General features: G+C 67.7%; 7 non-coding genes and 1 pseudogene across 7 annotated transcripts; all 8 read right to left on the reverse strand.

Moving 5' to 3' along the window:
* Nucleotides 1-1,946: 1,946 nt before the first annotated feature.
* Nucleotides 1,947-2,065, reverse strand: LOC141413486 (5S ribosomal RNA). Its single transcript, XR_012438278.1, has one exon. It is a non-coding gene; the product is annotated as a 5S ribosomal RNA (ribosomal RNA).
* Nucleotides 2,066-4,210: 2,145 nt separating this feature from the next.
* Nucleotides 4,211-4,329, reverse strand: LOC141413487 (5S ribosomal RNA). Its single transcript, XR_012438279.1, has one exon. It is a non-coding gene; the product is annotated as a 5S ribosomal RNA (ribosomal RNA).
* A 2,145-nt stretch (nucleotides 4,330-6,474) lies between these two features.
* LOC141413488 (5S ribosomal RNA) lies at nucleotides 6,475-6,593 on the reverse strand. Its single transcript, XR_012438280.1, has one exon. It is a non-coding gene; the product is annotated as a 5S ribosomal RNA (ribosomal RNA).
* Nucleotides 6,594-8,734: 2,141 nt separating this feature from the next.
* On the reverse strand, nucleotides 8,735-8,849 carry LOC141413029 (5S ribosomal RNA; annotated as a pseudogene).
* A 2,146-nt stretch (nucleotides 8,850-10,995) lies between these two features.
* Nucleotides 10,996-11,114, reverse strand: LOC141413489 (5S ribosomal RNA). The gene has a single exon (XR_012438281.1). It is a non-coding gene; the product is annotated as a 5S ribosomal RNA (ribosomal RNA).
* A 2,145-nt stretch (nucleotides 11,115-13,259) lies between these two features.
* Nucleotides 13,260-13,378, reverse strand: LOC141413492 (5S ribosomal RNA). The gene has a single exon (XR_012438283.1). It is a non-coding gene; the product is annotated as a 5S ribosomal RNA (ribosomal RNA).
* A 2,141-nt stretch (nucleotides 13,379-15,519) lies between these two features.
* On the reverse strand, nucleotides 15,520-15,638 carry LOC141412333 (5S ribosomal RNA). The gene has a single exon (XR_012437171.1). It is a non-coding gene; the product is annotated as a 5S ribosomal RNA (ribosomal RNA).
* A 2,145-nt stretch (nucleotides 15,639-17,783) lies between these two features.
* LOC141413493 (5S ribosomal RNA) lies at nucleotides 17,784-17,902 on the reverse strand. The gene has a single exon (XR_012438284.1). It is a non-coding gene; the product is annotated as a 5S ribosomal RNA (ribosomal RNA).
* Nucleotides 17,903-17,932: the final 30 nt, after the last annotated feature.

Below are 17,932 nucleotides of genomic sequence, written 5' to 3' on the forward strand. Positions count from 1 at the left end.
GCCAGGACGAGGGTCAAGTTTTCTCGGGGGAAAATTTCTCAGTGCTCTCGGGCGCTTGTTCTTCTGGGAATGTCCACTGCTGTGGCCAAGGCGGGGGACGCACAGCTCAGGCCAGGGCAAGCAGCCGCCCTCCTCCGTCGCCTCCTGGAGCCGTATCCTTGGGTGGGTGCGTGGCTCCCAGCGGAGGTCTCGGGGACCCTTCCGGTCCTCTTCGTCCGGAAAGCGCCACTGCCCCTCCAGCCCATCAGGAAAACGGCAGCCGCGCCCTTCGCCGACCCGCTCCGCCCTCCTCCACACTCAGGGCCTGGGGCTGCGGGGCTGAATCGTGAGGCTTTCCAGCCCAGGACTTCACCTCTGGCCCCTTTCACACCCGGGATCTTGGGAAGAAGAAACAAAACCAAACACAGCCAAAGCCATCTCCTCCGACCCGGGGCCCCTCCACATCCCTTCCGATCCCGGGTTCCTGCCGGCCTCCCGGGGCGTTTCTCCCAGGCAGGCCTTCGCGGCCACTACACGGGGCTGAGCACTCGAGTCCTCGGGCGTCACGGGGCCCGCGGCCACGCCAAGCACGCATGACTCCCGGGTCTCGTCTGCTCCTGGGTGCCCTGGGCCTCTTCCCTGTGCCGCTGCTGGGTCTTGTGCCCCTGCTTGGCCTCCTTCAGACCCGGCCCCGTGCTACGCTGCCACGTGCTACAGGATCGTGCCAGCAGAACTGGCCCTGGCTGAGCCCCGTACCCACCCTCCTGCCATCCCTGGCCCTGCTAGCAAATGGCAGAGATCCTCTGGCCTCCGAGCCCAGACAAAAATCCTGATGCAGTTGGCCGAGGGGCCGCAAACCAAGGCTTCGCTTGTTCCCGCTCAGGCCCCAGCCATACCCTCTTGTCCTTCGGCTGCTCGTGTGTGGGGTGGGGGAGAGGAGGGTGCGTCCCCGTGCGTGCGTGCGTGGTCTGGGTGTCTCTGCGTGGTGTGTGTGTGTGTGTGTGTGTGTGTTAGATGCCGTGCCTGGTGTAGGTGGGGAAGAGCAAGCCCTCACGCACAGAGCCCCATCACACACTGGGGCCGGGCCGAGGGGGTCAATCTGCTCGGCCTGATTGCGTTGGGCATACATTGCAGAAGGTGGGTTTTCCAAGGCGGAGCAGAGGGTCCCGGCACCTGAGGTTGTCCACGGGGAGAATGTCTGTTCCACGGGGGCAAGCGGTCCCTTCCGTCGTGCCCAAGCCCATGTGACCCCGAAGGCCAGGTGGCCCCGGTCCTTGAGCTGACTGAGGAGTGCTTTGAGACCCGGAGGGTGGCACAGGCGACTGGGCGCCAGCGGCGGCCCTCCCTCCCTTTGAGCGGGACGGGGAGCTGCCGCTGGCATCCGGAGCTCTGGCGGCCTGCGCCCTCTGTCCCTGTGACCGCAGGCTCTGCCGTGGGAGGCGGGATCCCACGTAGAGGTCGCGCGCTGGCTGCCCTGTCTTGGGTTGAGCGACGGAGCGCGACGTGGAGCAGCACCCGACTGAGGCTCCCTGCTTCTCTGTCCCCTGGCGTCTTGCCCTGGACCCAGTGCACCACCTTGTGGCGAGCCCAGGTGTGGCGCGTCCCGCTGTGGGGCCCGCTGGGGTGCAGGACCCACTTTCTCATGGCTTCCGCACGTCCCTCCCCGCCCGCCTGGAGGGCAGTTGGGGAGCGGTCCCCAACGTGGCCTGGGACCAACCTCGCTGGTGACCCGTGTCGCGGGCGCGTGCCCCAGGAGAGTGTGGGGAGGGGAGAGGATTCGGGGACGTAGCTGTGAGGATTCGGTGTGCGTGGGTCTGGCGGGTGGCCCGGACGGGGTCGGGGTCGTGGTCACGGTGGGTCGTTGTGGTGGTGGTGGTGGTGGTGGTGCTGGGGGTGGTGGTGGTGGTGGGGGGGGTGGTGGCGAAGTCCCCGAAGACAAAAGGAGCAGCGAGGGAGGGAGGAGCAAAAGCCTACAGCACCCGGTATTCCCAGGCGGTCTCCCATCCAAGTACTAACCAGGCCCGACCCTGCTTAGCTTCCGAGATCAGACGAGATCGGGCGCGTTCAGGGTGGTATGGCCGTAGACGCTAGCCGCCGCCTCCGGGAGCCCCAAGAGCCTGCCGAGGGCCCCGGCGTGCGTCTCCACGCTGCTCTCCTGGCACGGCTGGGAGTCCGGGTGGGGGCTGGCAGCCCGGGGCCAGCGGCCAGAGGCCCCGCGCGCCTGCTCGGGCAGCCGGTCTCGCCCAGGTGGCCGCTGGGTGGCTTTCTTCCCGAGGTGTCCTGCTGCCAGGACGAGGGTCAAGTTTTCTCGGGGGAAAATTTCTCAGTGCTCTCGGGCGCTTGTTCTTCTGGGAATGTCCACTGCTGTGGCCAAGGCGGGGGACGCACAGCTCGGGCCAGGGCAAGCAGCCGCCCTCCTCCGTCGCCTCCTGGAGCCGTATCCTTGGGTGGGTGCGTGGCTCCCAGCGGAGGTCTCGGGGACCCTTCCGGTCCTCTTCGTCCGGAAAGCGCCACTGCCCCTCCAGCCCATCAGGAAAACGGCAGCCGCGCCCTTCGCCGACCCGCTCCGCCCTCCTCCACACTCAGGGCCTGGGGCTGCGGGGCTGAATCGTGAGGCTTTCCAGCCCAGGACTTCACCTCTGGCCCCTTTCACACCCGGGATCTTGGGAAGAAGAAACAAAACCAAACACAGCCAAAGCCATCTCCTCCGACCCGGGGCCCCTCCACATCCCTTCCGATCCCGGGTTCCTGCCGGCCTCCCGGGGCGTTTCTCCCAGGCAGGCCTTCGCGGCCACTACACGGGGCTGAGCACTCGAGTCCTCGGGCGTCACGGGGCCCGCGGCCACGCCAAGCACGCACGACTCCCGGGTCTCGTCTGCTCCTGGGTGCCCTGGGCCTCTTCCCTGTGCCGCTGCTGGGTCTTGTGCCCCTGCTTGGCCTCCTTCAGACCCGGCCCCGTGCTACGCGGCCACGTGCTACAGGATCGTGCCAGCAGAACTGGCCCTGGCTGAGCCCCGTACCCACCCTCCTGCCATCCCTGGCCCTGCTAGCAAATGGCAGAGATCCTCTGGCCTCCGAGCCCAGACAAAAATCCTGATGCAGTTGGCCGAGGGGCCGCAAACCAAGGCTTCGCTTGTTCCCGCTCAGGCCCCAGCCATACCCTCTTGTCCTTCGGCTGCTCGTGTGTGGGGTGGGGGAGAGGAGGGTGCGTCCCCGTGCGTGCGTGCGTGGTCTGGGTGTCTCTGCGTGGTGTGTGTGTGTGTGTGTGTGTGTGTTAGATGCCGTGCCTGGTGTAGGTGGGGAAGAGCAAGCCCTCACGCACAGAGCCCCATCACACACTGGGGCCGGGCCGAGGGGGTCAATCTGCTCGGCCTGATTGCGTTGGGCATACATTGCAGAAGGTGGGTTTTCCAAGGCGGAGCAGAGGGTCCCGGCACCTGAGGTTGTCCACGGGGAGAATGTCTGTTCCACGGGGGCAAGCGGTCCCTTCCGTCGTGCCCAAGCCCATGTGACCCCGAAGGCCAGGTGGCCCCGGTCCTTGAGCTGACTGAGGAGTGCTTTGAGACCCGGAGGGTGGCACAGGCGACTGGGCGCCAGCGGCGGCCCTCCCTCCCTTTGAGCGGGACGGGGAGCTGCCGCTGGCATCCGGAGCTCTGGCGGCCTGCGCCCTCTGTCCCTGTGACCGCAGGCTCTGCCGTGGGAGGCGGGATCCCACGTAGAGGTCGCGCGCTGGCTGCCCTGTCTTGGGTTGAGCGACGGAGCGCGACGTGGAGCAGCACCCGACTGAGGCTCCCTGCTTCTCTGTCCCCTGGCGTCTTGCCCTGGACCCAGTGCACCACCTTGTGGCGAGCCCAGGTGTGGCGCGTCCCGCTGTGGGGCCCGCTGGGGTGCAGGACCCACTTTCTCATGGCTTCCGCACGTCCCTCCCCGCCCGCCTGGAGGGCAGTTGGGGAGCGGTCCCCAACGTGGCCTGGGACCAACCTCGCTGGTGACCCGTGTCGCGGGCGCGCGCCCCAGGAGAGTGTGGGGAGGGGAGAGGATTCGGGGACGTAGCTGTGAGGATTCGGTGTGCGTGGGTCTGGCGGGTGGCCCGGACGGGGTCGGGGTCGTGGTCACGGTGGGTCGTTGTGGTGGTGGTGGTGGTGGTGGTGCTGGGGGTGGTGGTGGTGGTAGGGGGGGTGGTGGCGAAGTCCCCGAAGACAAAAGGAGCAGCGAGGGAGGGAGGAGCAAAAGCCTACAGCACCCGGTATTCCCAGGCGGTCTCCCATCCAAGTACTAACCAGGCCCGACCCTGCTTAGCTTCCGAGATCAGACGAGATCGGGCGCGTTCAGGGTGGTATGGCCGTAGACGCTAGCCGCCGCCTCCGGGAGCCCCAAGAGCCTGCCGAGGGCACCGGCGTGCGTCTCCACGCTGCTCTCCTGGCACGGCTGGGAGTCCGGGTGGGGGCTGGCAGCCCGGGGCCAGCGGCCAGAGGCCCCGCGCGCCTGCTCGGGCAGCCGGTCTCGCCCAGGTGGCCGCTGGGTGGCTTTCTTCCCGAGGTGTCCTGCTGCCAGGACGAGGGTCAAGTTTTCTCGGGGGAAAATTTCTCAGTGCTCTCGGGCGCTTGTTCTTCTGGGAATGTCCACTGCTGTGGCCAAGGCGGGGGACGCACAGCTCGGGCCAGGGCAAGCAGCCGCCCTCCTCCGTCGCCTCCTGGAGCCGTATCCTTGGGTGGGTGCGTGGCTCCCAGCGGAGGTCTCGGGGACCCTTCCGGTCCTCTTCGTCCGGAAAGCGCCACTGCCCCTCCAGCCCATCAGGAAAACGGCAGCCGCGCCCTTCGCCGACCCGCTCCGCCCTCCTCCACACTCAGGGCCTGGGGCTGCGGGGCTGAATCGTGAGGCTTTCCAGCCCAGGACTTCACCTCTGGCCCCTTTCACACCCGGGATCTTGGGAAGAAGAAACAAAACCAAACACAGCCAAAGCCATCTCCTCCGACCCGGGGCCCCTCCACATCCCTTCCGATCCCGGGTTCCTGCCGGCCTCCCGGGGCGTTTCTCCCAGGCAGGCCTTCGCGGCCACTACACGGGGCTGAGCACTCGAGTCCTCGGGCGTCACGGGGCCCGCGGCCACGCCAAGCACGCACGACTCCCGGGTCTCGTCTGCTCCTGGGTGCCCTGGGCCTCTTCCCTGTGCCGCTGCTGGGTCTTGTGCCCCTGCTTGGCCTCCTTCAGACCCGGCCCCGTGCTACGCGGCCACGTGCTACAGGATCGTGCCAGCAGAACTGGCCCTGGCTGAGCCCCGTACCCACCCTCCTGCCATCCCTGGCCCTGCTAGCAAATGGCAGAGATCCTCTGGCCTCCGAGCCCAGACAAAAATCCTGATGCAGTTGGCCGAGGGGCCGCAAACCAAGGCTTCGCTTGTTCCCGCTCAGGCCCCAGCCATACCCTCTTGTCCTTCGGCTGCTCGTGTGTGGGGTGGGGGAGAGGAGGGTGCGTCCCCGTGCGTGCGTGCGTGGTCTGGGTGTCTCTGCGTGGTGTGTGTGTGTGTGTGTGTGTGTGTTAGATGCCGTGCCTGGTGTAGGTGGGGAAGAGCAAGCCCTCACGCACAGAGCCCCATCACACACTGGGGCCGGGCCGAGGGGGTCAATCTGCTCGGCCTGATTGCGTTGGGCATACATTGCAGAAGGTGGGTTTTCCAAGGCGGAGCAGAGGGTCCCGGCACCTGAGGTTGTCCACGGGGAGAATGTCTGTTCCACGGGGGCAAGCGGTCCCTTCCGTCGTGCCCAAGCCCATGTGACCCCGAAGGCCAGGTGGCCCCGGTCCTTGAGCTGACTGAGGAGTGCTTTGAGACCCGGAGGGTGGCACAGGCGACTGGGCGCCAGCGGCGGCCCTCCCTCCCTTTGAGCGGGACGGGGAGCTGCCGCTGGCATCCGGAGCTCTGGCGGCCTGCGCCCTCTGTCCCTGTGACCGCAGGCTCTGCCGTGGGAGGCGGGATCCCACGTAGAGGTCGCGCGCTGGCTGCCCTGTCTTGGGTTGAGCGACGGAGCGCGACGTGGAGCAGCACCCGACTGAGGCTCCCTGCTTCTCTGTCCCCTGGCGTCTTGCCCTGGACCCAGTGCACCACCTTGTGGCGAGCCCAGGTGTGGCGCGTCCCGCTGTGGGGCCCGCTGGGGTGCAGGACCCACTTTCTCATGGCTTCCGCACGTCCCTCCCCGCCCGCCTGGAGGGCAGTTGGGGAGCGGTCCCCAACGTGGCCTGGGACCAACCTCGCTGGTGACCCGTGTCGCGGGCGCGCGCCCCAGGAGAGTGTGGGGAGGGGAGAGGATTCGGGGACGTAGCTGTGAGGATTCGGTGTGCGTGGGTCTGGCGGGTGGCCCGGACGGGGTCGGGGTCGTGGTCACGGTGGGTCGTTGTGGTGGTGGTGGTGGTGGTGGTGCTGGGGGTGGTGGTGGTGGTGGGGGGGGTGGTGGCGAAGTCCCCGAAGACAAAAGGAGCAGCGAGGGAGGGAGGAGCAAAAGCCTACAGCACCCGGTATTCCCAGGCGGTCTCCCATCCAAGTACTAACCAGGCCCGACCCTGCTTAGCTTCCGAGATCAGACGAGATCGGGCGCGTTCAGGGTGGTATGGCCGTAGACGCTAGCCGCCGCCTCCGGGAGCCCCAAGAGCCTGCCGAGGGCCCCGGCGTGCGTCTCCACGCTGCTCTCCTGGCACGGCTGGGAGTCCGGGTGGGGGCTGGCAGCCCGGGGCCAGCGGCCAGAGGCCCCGCGCGCCTGCTCGGGCAGCCGGTCTCGCCCAGGTGGCCGCTGGGTGGCTTTCTTCCCGAGGTGTCCTGCTGCCAGGACGAGGGTCAAGTTTTCTCGGGGGAAAATTTCTCAGTGCTCTCGGGCGCTTGTTCTTCTGGGAATGTCCACTGCTGTGGCCAAGGCGGGGGACGCACAGCTTGGGCCAGGGCAAGCAGCCGCCCTCCTCCGTCGCCTCCTGGAGCCGTATCCTTGGGTGGGTGCGTGGCTCCCAGCGGAGGTCTCGGGGACCCTTCCGGTCCTCTTCGTCCGGAAAGCGCCACTGCCCCTCCAGCCCATCAGGAAAACGGCAGCCGCGCCCTTCGCCGACCCGCTCCGCCCTCCTCCACACTCAGGGCCTGGGGCTGCGGGGCTGAATCGTGAGGCTTTCCAGCCCAGGACTTCACCTCTGGCCCCTTTCACACCCGGGATCTTGGGAAGAAGAAACAAAACCAAACACAGCCAAAGCCATCTCCTCCGACCCGGGGCCCCTCCACATCCCTTCCGATCCCGGGTTCCTGCCGGCCTCCCGGGGCGTTTCTCCCAGGCAGGCCTTCGCGGCCACTACACGGGGCTGAGCACTCGAGTCCTCGGGCGTCACGGGGCCCGCGGCCAAGCCAAGCACGCACGACTCCCGGGTCTCGTCTGCTCCTGGGTGCCCTGGGCCTCTTCCCTGTGCCGCTGCTGGGTCTTGTGCCCCTGCTTGGCCTCCTTCAGACCCGGCCCCGTGCTACGCGGCCACGTGCTACAGGATCGTGCCAGCAGAACTGGCCCTGGCTGAGCCCCGTACCCACCCTCCTGCCATCCCTGGCCCTGCTAGCAAATGGCAGAGATCCTCTGGCCTCCGAGCCCAGACAAAAATCCTGATGCAGTTGGCCGAGGGGCCGCAAACCAAGGCTTCGCTTGTTCCCGCTCAGGCCCCAGCCATACCCTCTTGTCCTTCGGCTGCTCGTGTGTGGGGTGGGGGAGAGGAGGGTGCGTCCCCGTGCGTGCGTGCGTGGTCTGGGTGTCTCTGCGTGGTGTGTGTGTGTGTGTGTGTGTTAGATGCCGTGCCTGGTGTAGGTGGGGAAGAGCAAGCCCTCACGCACAGAGCCCCATCACACACTGGGGCCGGGCCGAGGGGGTCAATCTGCTCGGCCTGATTGCGTTGGGCATACATTGCAGAAGGTGGGTTTTCCAAGGCGGAGCAGAGGGTCCCGGCACCTGAGGTTGTCCACGGGGAGAATGTCTGTTCCACGGGGGCAAGCGGTCCCTTCCGTCGTGCCCAAGCCCATGTGACCCCGAAGGCCAGGTGGCCCCGGTCCTTGAGCTGACTGAGGAGTGCTTTGAGACCCGGAGGGTGGCACAGGCGACTGGGCGCCAGCGGCGGCCCTCCCTCCCTTTGAGCGGGACGGGGAGCTGCCGCTGGCATCCGGAGCTCTGGCGGCCTGCGCCCTCTGTCCCTGTGACCGCAGGCTCTGCCGTGGGAGGCGGGATCCCACGTAGAGGTCGCGCGCTGGCTGCCCTGTCTTGGGTTGAGCGACGGAGCGCGACGTGGAGCAGCACCCGACTGAGGCTCCCTGCTTCTCTGTCCCCTGGCGTCTTGCCCTGGACCCAGTGCACCACCTTGTGGCGAGCCCAGGTGTGGCGCGTCCCGCTGTGGGGCCCGCTGGGGTGCAGGACCCACTTTCTCATGGCTTCCGCACGTCCCTCCCCGCCCGCCTGGAGGGCAGTTGGGGAGCGGTCCCCAACGTGGCCTGGGACCAACCTCGCTGGTGACCCGTGTCGCGGGCGCGCGCCCCAGGAGAGTGTGGGGAGGGGAGAGGATTCGGGGACGTAGCTGTGAGGATTCGGTGTGCGTGGGTCTGGCGGGTGGCCCGGACGGGGTCGGGGTCGTGGTCACGGTGGGTCGTTGTGGTGGTGGTGGTGGTGGTGGTGCTGGGGGTGGTGGTGGTGGTGGGGGGGGTGGTGGCGAAGTCCCCGAAGACAAAAGGAGCAGCGAGGGAGGGAGGAGCAAAAGCCTACAGCACCCGGTATTCCCAGGCGGTCTCCCATCCAAGTACTAACCAGGCCCGACTCCCGCTTCCGAGATCAGACGAGATCGGGCGCGTTCAGGGTGGTATGGCCGTAGACGCTAGCCGCCGCCTCCGGGAGCCCCAAGAGCCTGCCGAGGGCCCCGGCGTGCGTCTCCACGCTGCTCTCCTGGCACGGCTGGGAGTCCGGGTGGGGGCTGGCAGCCCGGGGCCAGCGGCCAGAGGCCCCGGGCTGCCAGCCCGGGCAGCCGGTCTCGCCCAGGTGGCCGCTGGGTGGCTTTCTTCCCGAGGTGTCCTGCTGCCAGGACGAGGGTCAAGTTTTCTCGGGGGAAAATTTCTCAGTGCTCTCGGGCGCTTGTTCTTCTGGGAATGTCCACTGCTGTGGCCAAGGCGGGGGACGCACAGCTCGGGCCAGGGCAAGCAGCCGCCCTCCTCCGTCGCCTCCTGGAGCCGTATCCTTGGGTGGGTGCGTGGCTCCCAGCGGAGGTCTCGGGGACCCTTCCGGTCCTCTTCGTCCGGAAAGCGCCACTGCCCCTCCAGCCCATCAGGAAAACGGCAGCCGCGCCCTTCGCCGACCCGCTCCGCCCTCCTCCACACTCAGGGCCTGGGGCTGCGGGGCTGAATCGTGAGGCTTTCCAGCCCAGGACTTCACCTCTGGCCCCTTTCACACCCGGGATCTTGGGAAGAAGAAACAAAACCAAACACAGCCAAAGCCATCTCCTCCGACCCGGGGCCCCTCCACATCCCTTCCGATCCCGGGTTCCTGCCGGCCTCCCGGGGCGTTTCTCCCAGGCAGGCCTTCGCGGCCACTACACGGGGCTGAGCACTCGAGTCCTCGGGCGTCACGGGGCCCGCGGCCACGCCAAGCACGCACGACTCCCGGGTCTCGTCTGCTCCTGGGTGCCCTGGGCCTCTTCCCTGTGCCGCTGCTGGGTCTTGTGCCCCTGCTTGGCCTCCTTCAGACCCGGCCCCGTGCTACGCGGCCACGTGCTACAGGATCGTGCCAGCAGAACTGGCCCTGGCTGAGCCCCGTACCCACCCTCCTGCCATCCCTGGCCCTGCTAGCAAATGGCAGAGATCCTCTGGCCTCCGAGCCCAGACAAAAATCCTGATGCAGTTGGCCGAGGGGCCGCAAACCAAGGCTTCGCTTGTTCCCGCTCAGGCCCCAGCCATACCCTCTTGTCCTTCGGCTGCTCGTGTGTGGGGTGGGGGAGAGGAGGGTGCGTCCCCGTGCGTGCGTGCGTGGTCTGGGTGTCTCTGCGTGGTGTGTGTGTGTGTGTGTGTGTGTGTTAGATGCCGTGCCTGGTGTAGGTGGGGAAGAGCAAGCCCTCACGCACAGAGCCCCATCACACACTGGGGCCGGGCCGAGGGGGTCAATCTGCTCGGCCTGATTGCGTTGGGCATACATTGCAGAAGGTGGGTTTTCCAAGGCGGAGCAGAGGGTCCCGGCACCTGAGGTTGTCCACGGGGAGAATGTCTGTTCCACGGGGGCAAGCGGTCCCTTCCGTCGTGCCCAAGCCCATGTGACCCCGAAGGCCAGGTGGCCCCGGTCCTTGAGCTGACTGAGGAGTGCTTTGAGACCCGAAGGGTGGCACAGGCGACTGGGCGCCAGCGGCGGCCCTCCCTCCCTTTGAGTGGGACGGGGAGCTGCCGCTGGCATCCGGAGCTCTGGCGGCCTGCGCCCTCTGTCCCTGTGACCGCAGGCTCTGCCGTGGGAGGCGGGATCCCACGTAGAGGTCGCGCGCTGGCTGCCCTGTCTTGGGTTGAGCGACGGAGCGCGACGTGGAGCAGCACCCGACTGAGGCTCCCTGCTTCTCTGTCCCCTGGCGTCTTGCCCTGGACCCAGTGCACCACCTTGTGGCGAGCCCAGGTGTGGCGCGTCCCGCTGTGGGGCCCGCTGGGGTGCAGGACCCACTTTCTCATGGCTTCCGCACGTCCCTCCCCGCCCGCCTGGAGGGCAGTTGGGGAGCGGTCCCCAACGTGGCCTGGGACCAACCTCGCTGGTGACCCGTGTCGCGGGCGCGCGCCCCAGGAGAGTGTGGGGAGGGGAGAGGATTCGGGGACGTAGCTGTGAGGATTCGGTGTGCGTGGGTCTGGCGGGTGGCCCGGACGGGGTCGGGGTCGTGGTCACGGTGGGTCGTTGTGGTGGTGGTGGTGGTGGTGGTGCTGGGGGTGGTGGTGGTGGTGGGGGGGGTGGTGGCGAAGTCCCCGAAGACAAAAGGAGCAGCGAGGGAGGGAGGAGCAAAAGCCTACAGCACCCGGTATTCCCAGGCGGTCTCCCATCCAAGTACTAACCAGGCCCGACCCTGCTTAGCTTCCGAGATCAGACGAGATCGGGCGCGTTCAGGGTGGTATGGCCGTAGACGCTAGCCGCCGCCTCCGGGAGCCCCAAGAGCCTGCCGAGGGCCCCGGCGTGCGTCTCCACGCTGCTCTCCTGGCACGGCTGGGAGTCCGGGTGGGGGCTGGCAGCCCAGGGCCAGCGGCCAGAGGCCCCGCGCGCCTGCTCGGGCAGCCGGTCTCGCCCAGGTGGCCGCTGGGTGGCTTTCTTCCCGAGGTGTCCTGCTGCCAGGACGAGGGTCAAGTTTTCTCGGGGGAAAATTTCTCAGTGCTCTCGGGCGCTTGTTCTTCTGGGAATGTCCACTGCTGTGGCCAAGGCGGGGGACGCACAGCTCGGGCCAGGGCAAGCAGCCGCCCTCCTCCGTCGCCTCCTGGAGCCGTATCCTTGGGTGGGTGCGTGGCTCCCAGCGGAGGTCTCGGGGACCCTTCCGGTCCTCTTCGTCCGGAAAGCGCCACTGCCCCTCCAGCCCATCAGGAAAACGGCAGCCGCGCCCTTCGCCGACCCGCTCCGCCCTCCTCCACACTCAGGGCCTGGGGCTGCGGGGCTGAATCGTGAGGCTTTCCAGCCCAGGACTTCACCTCTGGCCCCTTTCACACCCGGGATCTTGGGAAGAAGAAACAAAACCAAACACAGCCAAAGCCATCTCCTCCGACCCGGGGCCCCTCCACATCCCTTCCGATCCCGGGTTCCTGCCGGCCTCCCGGGGCGTTTCTCCCAGGCAGGCCTTCGCGGCCACTACACGGGGCTGAGCACTCGAGTCCTCGGGCGTCACGGGGCCCGCGGCCACGCCAAGCACGCACGACTCCCGGGTCTCGTCTGCTCCTGGGTGCCCTGGGCCTCTTCCCTGTGCCGCTGCTGGGTCTTGTGCCCCTGCTTGGCCTCCTTCAGACCCGGCCCCGTGCTACGCGGCCACGTGCTACAGGATCGTGCCAGCAGAACTGGCCCTGGCTGAGCCCCGTACCCACCCTCCTGCCATCCCTGGCCCTGCTAGCAAATGGCAGAGATCCTCTGGCCTCCGAGCCCAGACAAAAATCCTGATGCAGTTGGCCGAGGGGCCGCAAACCAAGGCTTCGCTTGTTCCCGCTCAGGCCCCAGCCATACCCTCTTGTCCTTCGGCTGCTCGTGTGTGGGGTGGGGGAGAGGAGGGTGCGTCCCCGTGCGTGCGTGCGTGGTCTGGGTGTCTCTGCGTGGTGTGTGTGTGTGTGTGTGTGTGTGTTAGATGCCGTGCCTGGTGTAGGTGGGGAAGAGCAAGCCCTCACGCACAGAGCCCCATCACACACTGGGGCCGGGCCGAGGGGGTCAATCTGCTCGGCCTGATTGCGTTGGGCATACATTGCAGAAGGTGGGTTTTCCAAGGCGGAGCAGAGGGTCCCGGCACCTGAGGTTGTCCACGGGGAGAATGTCTGTTCCACGGGGGCAAGCGGTCCCTTCCGTCGTGCCCAAGCCCATGTGACCCCGAAGGCCAGGTGGCCCCGGTCCTTGAGCTGACTGAGGAGTGCTTTGAGACCCGAAGGGTGGCACAGGCGACTGGGCGCCAGCGGCGGCCCTCCCTCCCTTTGAGTGGGACGGGGAGCTGCCGCTGGCATCCGGAGCTCTGGCGGCCTGCGCCCTCTGTCCCTGTGACCGCAGGCTCTGCCGTGGGAGGCGGGATCCCACGTAGAGGTCGCGCGCTGGCTGCCCTGTCTTGGGTTGAGCGACGGAGCGCGACGTGGAGCAGCACCCGACTGAGGCTCCCTGCTTCTCTGTCCCCTGGCGTCTTGCCCTGGACCCAGTGCACCACCTTGTGGCGAGCCCAGGTGTGGCGCGTCCCGCTGTGGGGCCCGCTGGGGTGCAGGACCCACTTTCTCATGGCTTCCGCACGTCCCTCCCCGCCCGCCTGGAGGGCAGTTGGGGAGCGGTCCCCAACGTGGCCTGGGACCAACCTCGCTGGTGACCCGTGTCGCGGGCGCGCGCCCCAGGAGAGTGTGGGGAGGGGAGAGGATTCGGGGACGTAGCTGTGAGGATTCGGTGTGCGTGGGTCTGGCGGGTGGCCCGGACGGGGTCGGGGTCGTGGTCACGGTGGGTCGTTGTGGTGGTGGTGGTGGTGGTGGTGCTGGGGGTGGTGGTGGTGGTGGGGGGGGTGGTGGCGAAGTCCCCGAAGACAAAAGGAGCAGCGAGGGAGGGAGGAGCAAAAGCCTACAGCACCCGGTATTCCCAGGCGGTCTCCCATCCAAGTACTAACCAGGCCCGACCCTGCTTAGCTTCCGAGATCAGACGAGATCGGGCGCGTTCAGGGTGGTATGGCCGTAGACGCTAGCCGCCGCCTCCGGGAGCCCCAAGAGCCTGCCGAGGGCCCCGGCGTGCGTCTCCACGCTGCTCTCCTGGCACGGCTGGGAGTCCGGGTGGGGGCTGGCAGCCCAGGGCCAGCGGCCAGAGGCCCCGCGCGCCTGCTCGGGCAGCCGGTCTCGCCCAGGTGGCCGCTGGGTGGCTTTCTTCCCGAGGTGTCCTGCTGCCAGGACGAGGGTCAAGTTTTCTCGGGGGAAAATTTCTCAGTGCTCTCGGGCGCTTGTTCTTCTGGGAATGTCCACTGCTGTGGCCAAGGCGGGGGACGCACAGCTCGGGCCAGGGCAAGCAGCCGCCCTCCTCCGTCGCCTCCTGGAGCCGTATCCTTGGGTGGGTGCGTGGCTCCCAGCGGAGGTCTCGGGGACCCTTCCGGTCCTCTTCGTCCGGAAAGCGCCACTGCCCCTCCAGCCCATCAGGAAAACGGCAGCCGCGCCCTTCGCCGACCCGCTCCGCCCTCCTCCACACTCAGGGCCTGGGGCTGCGGGGCTGAATCGTGAGGCTTTCCAGCCCAGGACTTCACCTCTGGCCCCTTTCACACCCGGGATCTTGGGAAGAAGAAACAAAACCAAACACAGCCAAAGCCATCTCCTCCGACCCGGGGCCCCTCCACATCCCTTCCGATCCCGGGTTCCTGCCGGCCTCCCGGGGCGTTTCTCCCAGGCAGGCCTTCGCGGCCACTACACGGGGCTGAGCACTCGAGTCCTCGGGCGTCACGGGGCCCGCGGCCACGCCAAGCACGCACGACTCCCGGGTCTCGTCTGCTCCTGGGTGCCCTGGGCCTCTTCCCTGTGCCGCTGCTGGGTCTTGTGCCCCTGCTTGGCCTCCTTCAGACCCGGCCCCGTGCTACGCGGCCACGTGCTACAGGATCGTGCCAGCAGAACTGGCCCTGGCTGAGCCCCGTACCCACCCTCCTGCCATCCCTGGCCCTGCTAGCAAATGGCAGAGATCCTCTGGCCTCCGAGCCCAGACAAAAATCCTGATGCAGTTGGCCGAGGGGCCGCAAACCAAGGCTTCGCTTGTTCCCGCTCAGGCCCCAGCCATACCCTCTTGTCCTTCGGCTGCTCGTGTGTGGGGTGGGGGAGAGGAGGGTGCGTCCCCGTGCGTGCGTGCGTGGTCTGGGTGTCTCTGCGTGGTGTGTGTGTGTGTGTGTGTGTGTGTTAGATGCCGTGCCTGGTGTAGGTGGGGAAGAGCAAGCCCTCACGCACAGAGCCCCATCACACACTGGGGCCGGGCCGAGGGGGTCAATCTGCTCGGCCTGATTGCGTTGGGCATACATTGCAGAAGGTGGGTTTTCCAAGGCGGAGCAGAGGGTCCCGGCACCTGAGGTTGTCCACGGGGAGAATGTCTGTTCCACGGGGGCAAGCGGTCCCTTCCGTCGTGCCCAAGCCCATGTGACCCCGAAGGCCAGGTGGCCCCGGTCCTTGAGCTGACTGAGGAGTGCTTTGAGACCCGGAGGGTGGCACAGGCGACTGGGCGCCAGCGGCGGCCCTCCCTCCCTTTGAGCGGGACGGGGAGCTGCCGCTGGCATCCGGAGCTCTGGCGGCCTGCGCCCTCTGTCCCTGTGACCGCAGGCTCTGCCGTGGGAGGCGGGATCCCACGTAGAGGTCGCGCGCTGGCTGCCCTGTCTTGGGTTGAGCGACGGAGCGCGACGTGGAGCAGCACCCGACTGAGGCTCCCTGCTTCTCTGTCCCCTGGCGTCTTGCCCTGGACCCAGTGCACCACCTTGTGGCGAGCCCAGGTGTGGCGCGTCCCGCTGTGGGGCCCGCTGGGGTGCAGGACCCACTTTCTCATGGCTTCCGCACGTCCCTCCCCGCCCGCCTGGAGGGCAGTTGGGGAGCGGTCCCCAACGTGGCCTGGGACCAACCTCGCTGGTGACCCGTGTCGCGGGCGCGTGCCCCAGGAGAGTGTGGGGAGGGGAGAGGATTCGGGGACGTAGCTGTGAGGATTCGGTGTGCGTGGGTCTGGCGGGTGGCCCGGACGGGGTCGGGGTCGTGGTCACGGTGGGTCGTTGTGGTGGTGGTGGTGGTGGTGCTGGGGGTGGTGGTGGTGGTGGGGGGGTGGTGGCGAAGTCCCCGAAGACAAAAGGAGCAGCGAGGGAGGGAGGAGCAAAAGCCTACAGCACCTGGTATTCCCAGGCGGTCTCCCATCCAAGTACTAACCAGGCCCGACCCTGCTTAGCTTCCGAGATCAGACGAGATCGGGCGCGTTCAGGGTGGTATGGCCGTAGACGCTAGCCGCCGCTTCCGGGAGCCCCAAGAGCCTGCCGAGGGCCCCGGCGTGCGTCTCCACGCTGCTCTCCTGGCACGGCTGGGAGTCCGGGTGGGGGCTGGCAGCCCGGGGCCAGCGGCCAGAGGCCCCGCGCGCCTGCTCGGGCAGCCGGTCTCGCCCAGGTGGCCGCTGGGTGGCTTTCTTCCCGAGGTGTCCTGCTGCCAGGACGAGGGTCAAGTTTTCTCGGGGGAAAATTTCTCAGTGCTCTCGGGCGCTTGTTCTTCTGGGAATGTCCACTGCTGTGGCCAAGGCGGGGGACGCACAGCTCGGGCCAGGGCAAGCAGCCGCCCTCCTCCGTCGCCTCCTGGAGCCGTATCCTTGGGTGGGTGCGTGGCTCCCAGCGGAGGTCTCGGGGACCCTTCCGGTCCTCTTCGTCTGGAAAGCGCCACTGCCCCTCCAGCCCATCAGGAAAACGGCAGCCGCGCCCTTCGCCGACCCGCTCCGCCCTCCTCCACACTCAGGGCCTGGGGCTGCGGGGCTGAATCGTGAGGCTTTCCAGCCCAGGACTTCACCTCTGGCCCCTTTCACACCCGGGATCTTGGGAAGAAGAAACAAAACCAAACACAGCCAAAGCCATCTCCTCCGACCCGGGGCCCCTCCACATCCCTTCCGATCCCGGGTTCCTGCCGGCCTCCCGGGGCGTTTCTCCCAGGCAGGCCTTCGCGGCCACTACACGGGGCTGAGCACTCGAGTCCTCGGGCGTCACGGGGCCCGCGGCCACGCCAAGCACGCACGACTCCCGGGTCTCGTCTGCTCCTGGGTGCCCTGGGCCTCTTCCCTGTGCCGCTGCTGGGTCTTGTGCCCCTGCTTGGCCTCCTTCAGACCCGGCCCCGTGCTACGCGGCCACGTGCTACAGGATCGTGCCAGCAGAACTGGCCCTGGCTGAGCCCCGTACCCACCCTCCTGCCATCCCTGGCCCTGCTAGCAAATGGCAGAGATCCTCTGGCCTCCGAGCCCAGACAAAAATCCTGATGCAGTTGGCCCAGGGGCCGCAAACCAAGGCTTCGCTTGTTCCCGCTCAGGCCCCAGCCATACCCTCTTGTCCTTCGGCTGCTCGTGTGTGGGGTGGGGGAGAGGAGGGTGCGTCCCCGTGCGTGCGTGCGTGGTCTGGGTGTCTCTGCGTGGTGTGTGTGTGTGTGTGTGTGTGTGTTAGATGCCGTGCCTGGTGTAGGTGGGGAAGAGCAAGCCCTCACGCACAGAGCCCCATCACACACTGGGGCCGGGCCGAGGGGGTCAATCTGCTCGGCCTGATTGCGTTGGGCATACATTGCAGAAGGTGGGTTTTCCAAGGCGGAGCAGAGGGTCCCGGCACCTGAGGTTGTCCACGGGGAGAATGTCTGTTCCACGGGGGCAAGCGGTCCCTTCCGTCGTGCCCAAGCCCATGTGACCCCGAAGGCCAGGTGGCCCCGGTCCTTGAGCTGACTGAGGAGTGCTTTGAGACCCGAAGGGTGGCACAGGCGACTGGGCGCCAGCGGCGGCCCTCCCTCCCTTTGAGCGGGACGGGGAGCTGCCGCTGGCATCCGGAGCTCTGGCGGCCTGCGCCCTCTGTCCCTGTGACCGCAGGCTCTGCCGTGGGAGGCGGGATCCCACGTAGAGGTCGCGCGCTGGCTGCCCTGTCTTGGGTTGAGCGACGGAGCGCGACGTGGAGCAGCACCCGACTGAGGCTCCCTGCTTCTCTGTCCCCTGGCGTCTTGCCCTGGACCCAGTGCACCACCTTGTGGCGAGCCCAGGTGTGGCGCGTCCCGCTGTGGGGCCCGCTGGGGTGCAGGACCCACTTTCTCATGGCTTCCGCACGTCCCTCCCCGCCCGCCTGGAGGGCAGTTGGGGAGCGGTCCCCAACGTGGCCTGGGACCAACCTCGCTGGTGACCCGTGTCGCGGGCGCGCGCCCCAGGAGAGTGTGGGGAGGGGAGAGGATTCGGGGACGTAGCTGTGAGGATTCGGTGTGCGTGGGTCTGGCGGGTGGCCCGGACGGGGTCGGGGTCGTGGTCACGGTGGGTCGTTGTGGTGGTGGTGGTGGTGGTGGTGCTGGGGGTGGTGGTGGTGGTGGGGGGGGTGGTGGCGAAGTCCCCGAAGACAAAAGGAGCAGCGAGGGAGGGAGGAGCAAAAGCCTACAGCACCCGGTATTCCCAGGCGGTCTCCCATCCAAGTACTAACCAGGCCCGACCCTGCTTAGCTTCCGAGATCAGACGAGATCGGGCGCGTTCAGGGTGGTATGGCCGTAGACGCTAGCCGCCGCCTCCGGGAGCCCCAAGAG

The sequence above is a fragment of the Castor canadensis genome, chromosome 10 (genome assembly GCF_047511655.1).
Source record: "Castor canadensis chromosome 10, mCasCan1.hap1v2, whole genome shotgun sequence".
In the NCBI taxonomy this organism is placed as follows: domain Eukaryota; kingdom Metazoa; phylum Chordata; class Mammalia; order Rodentia; family Castoridae; genus Castor; species Castor canadensis.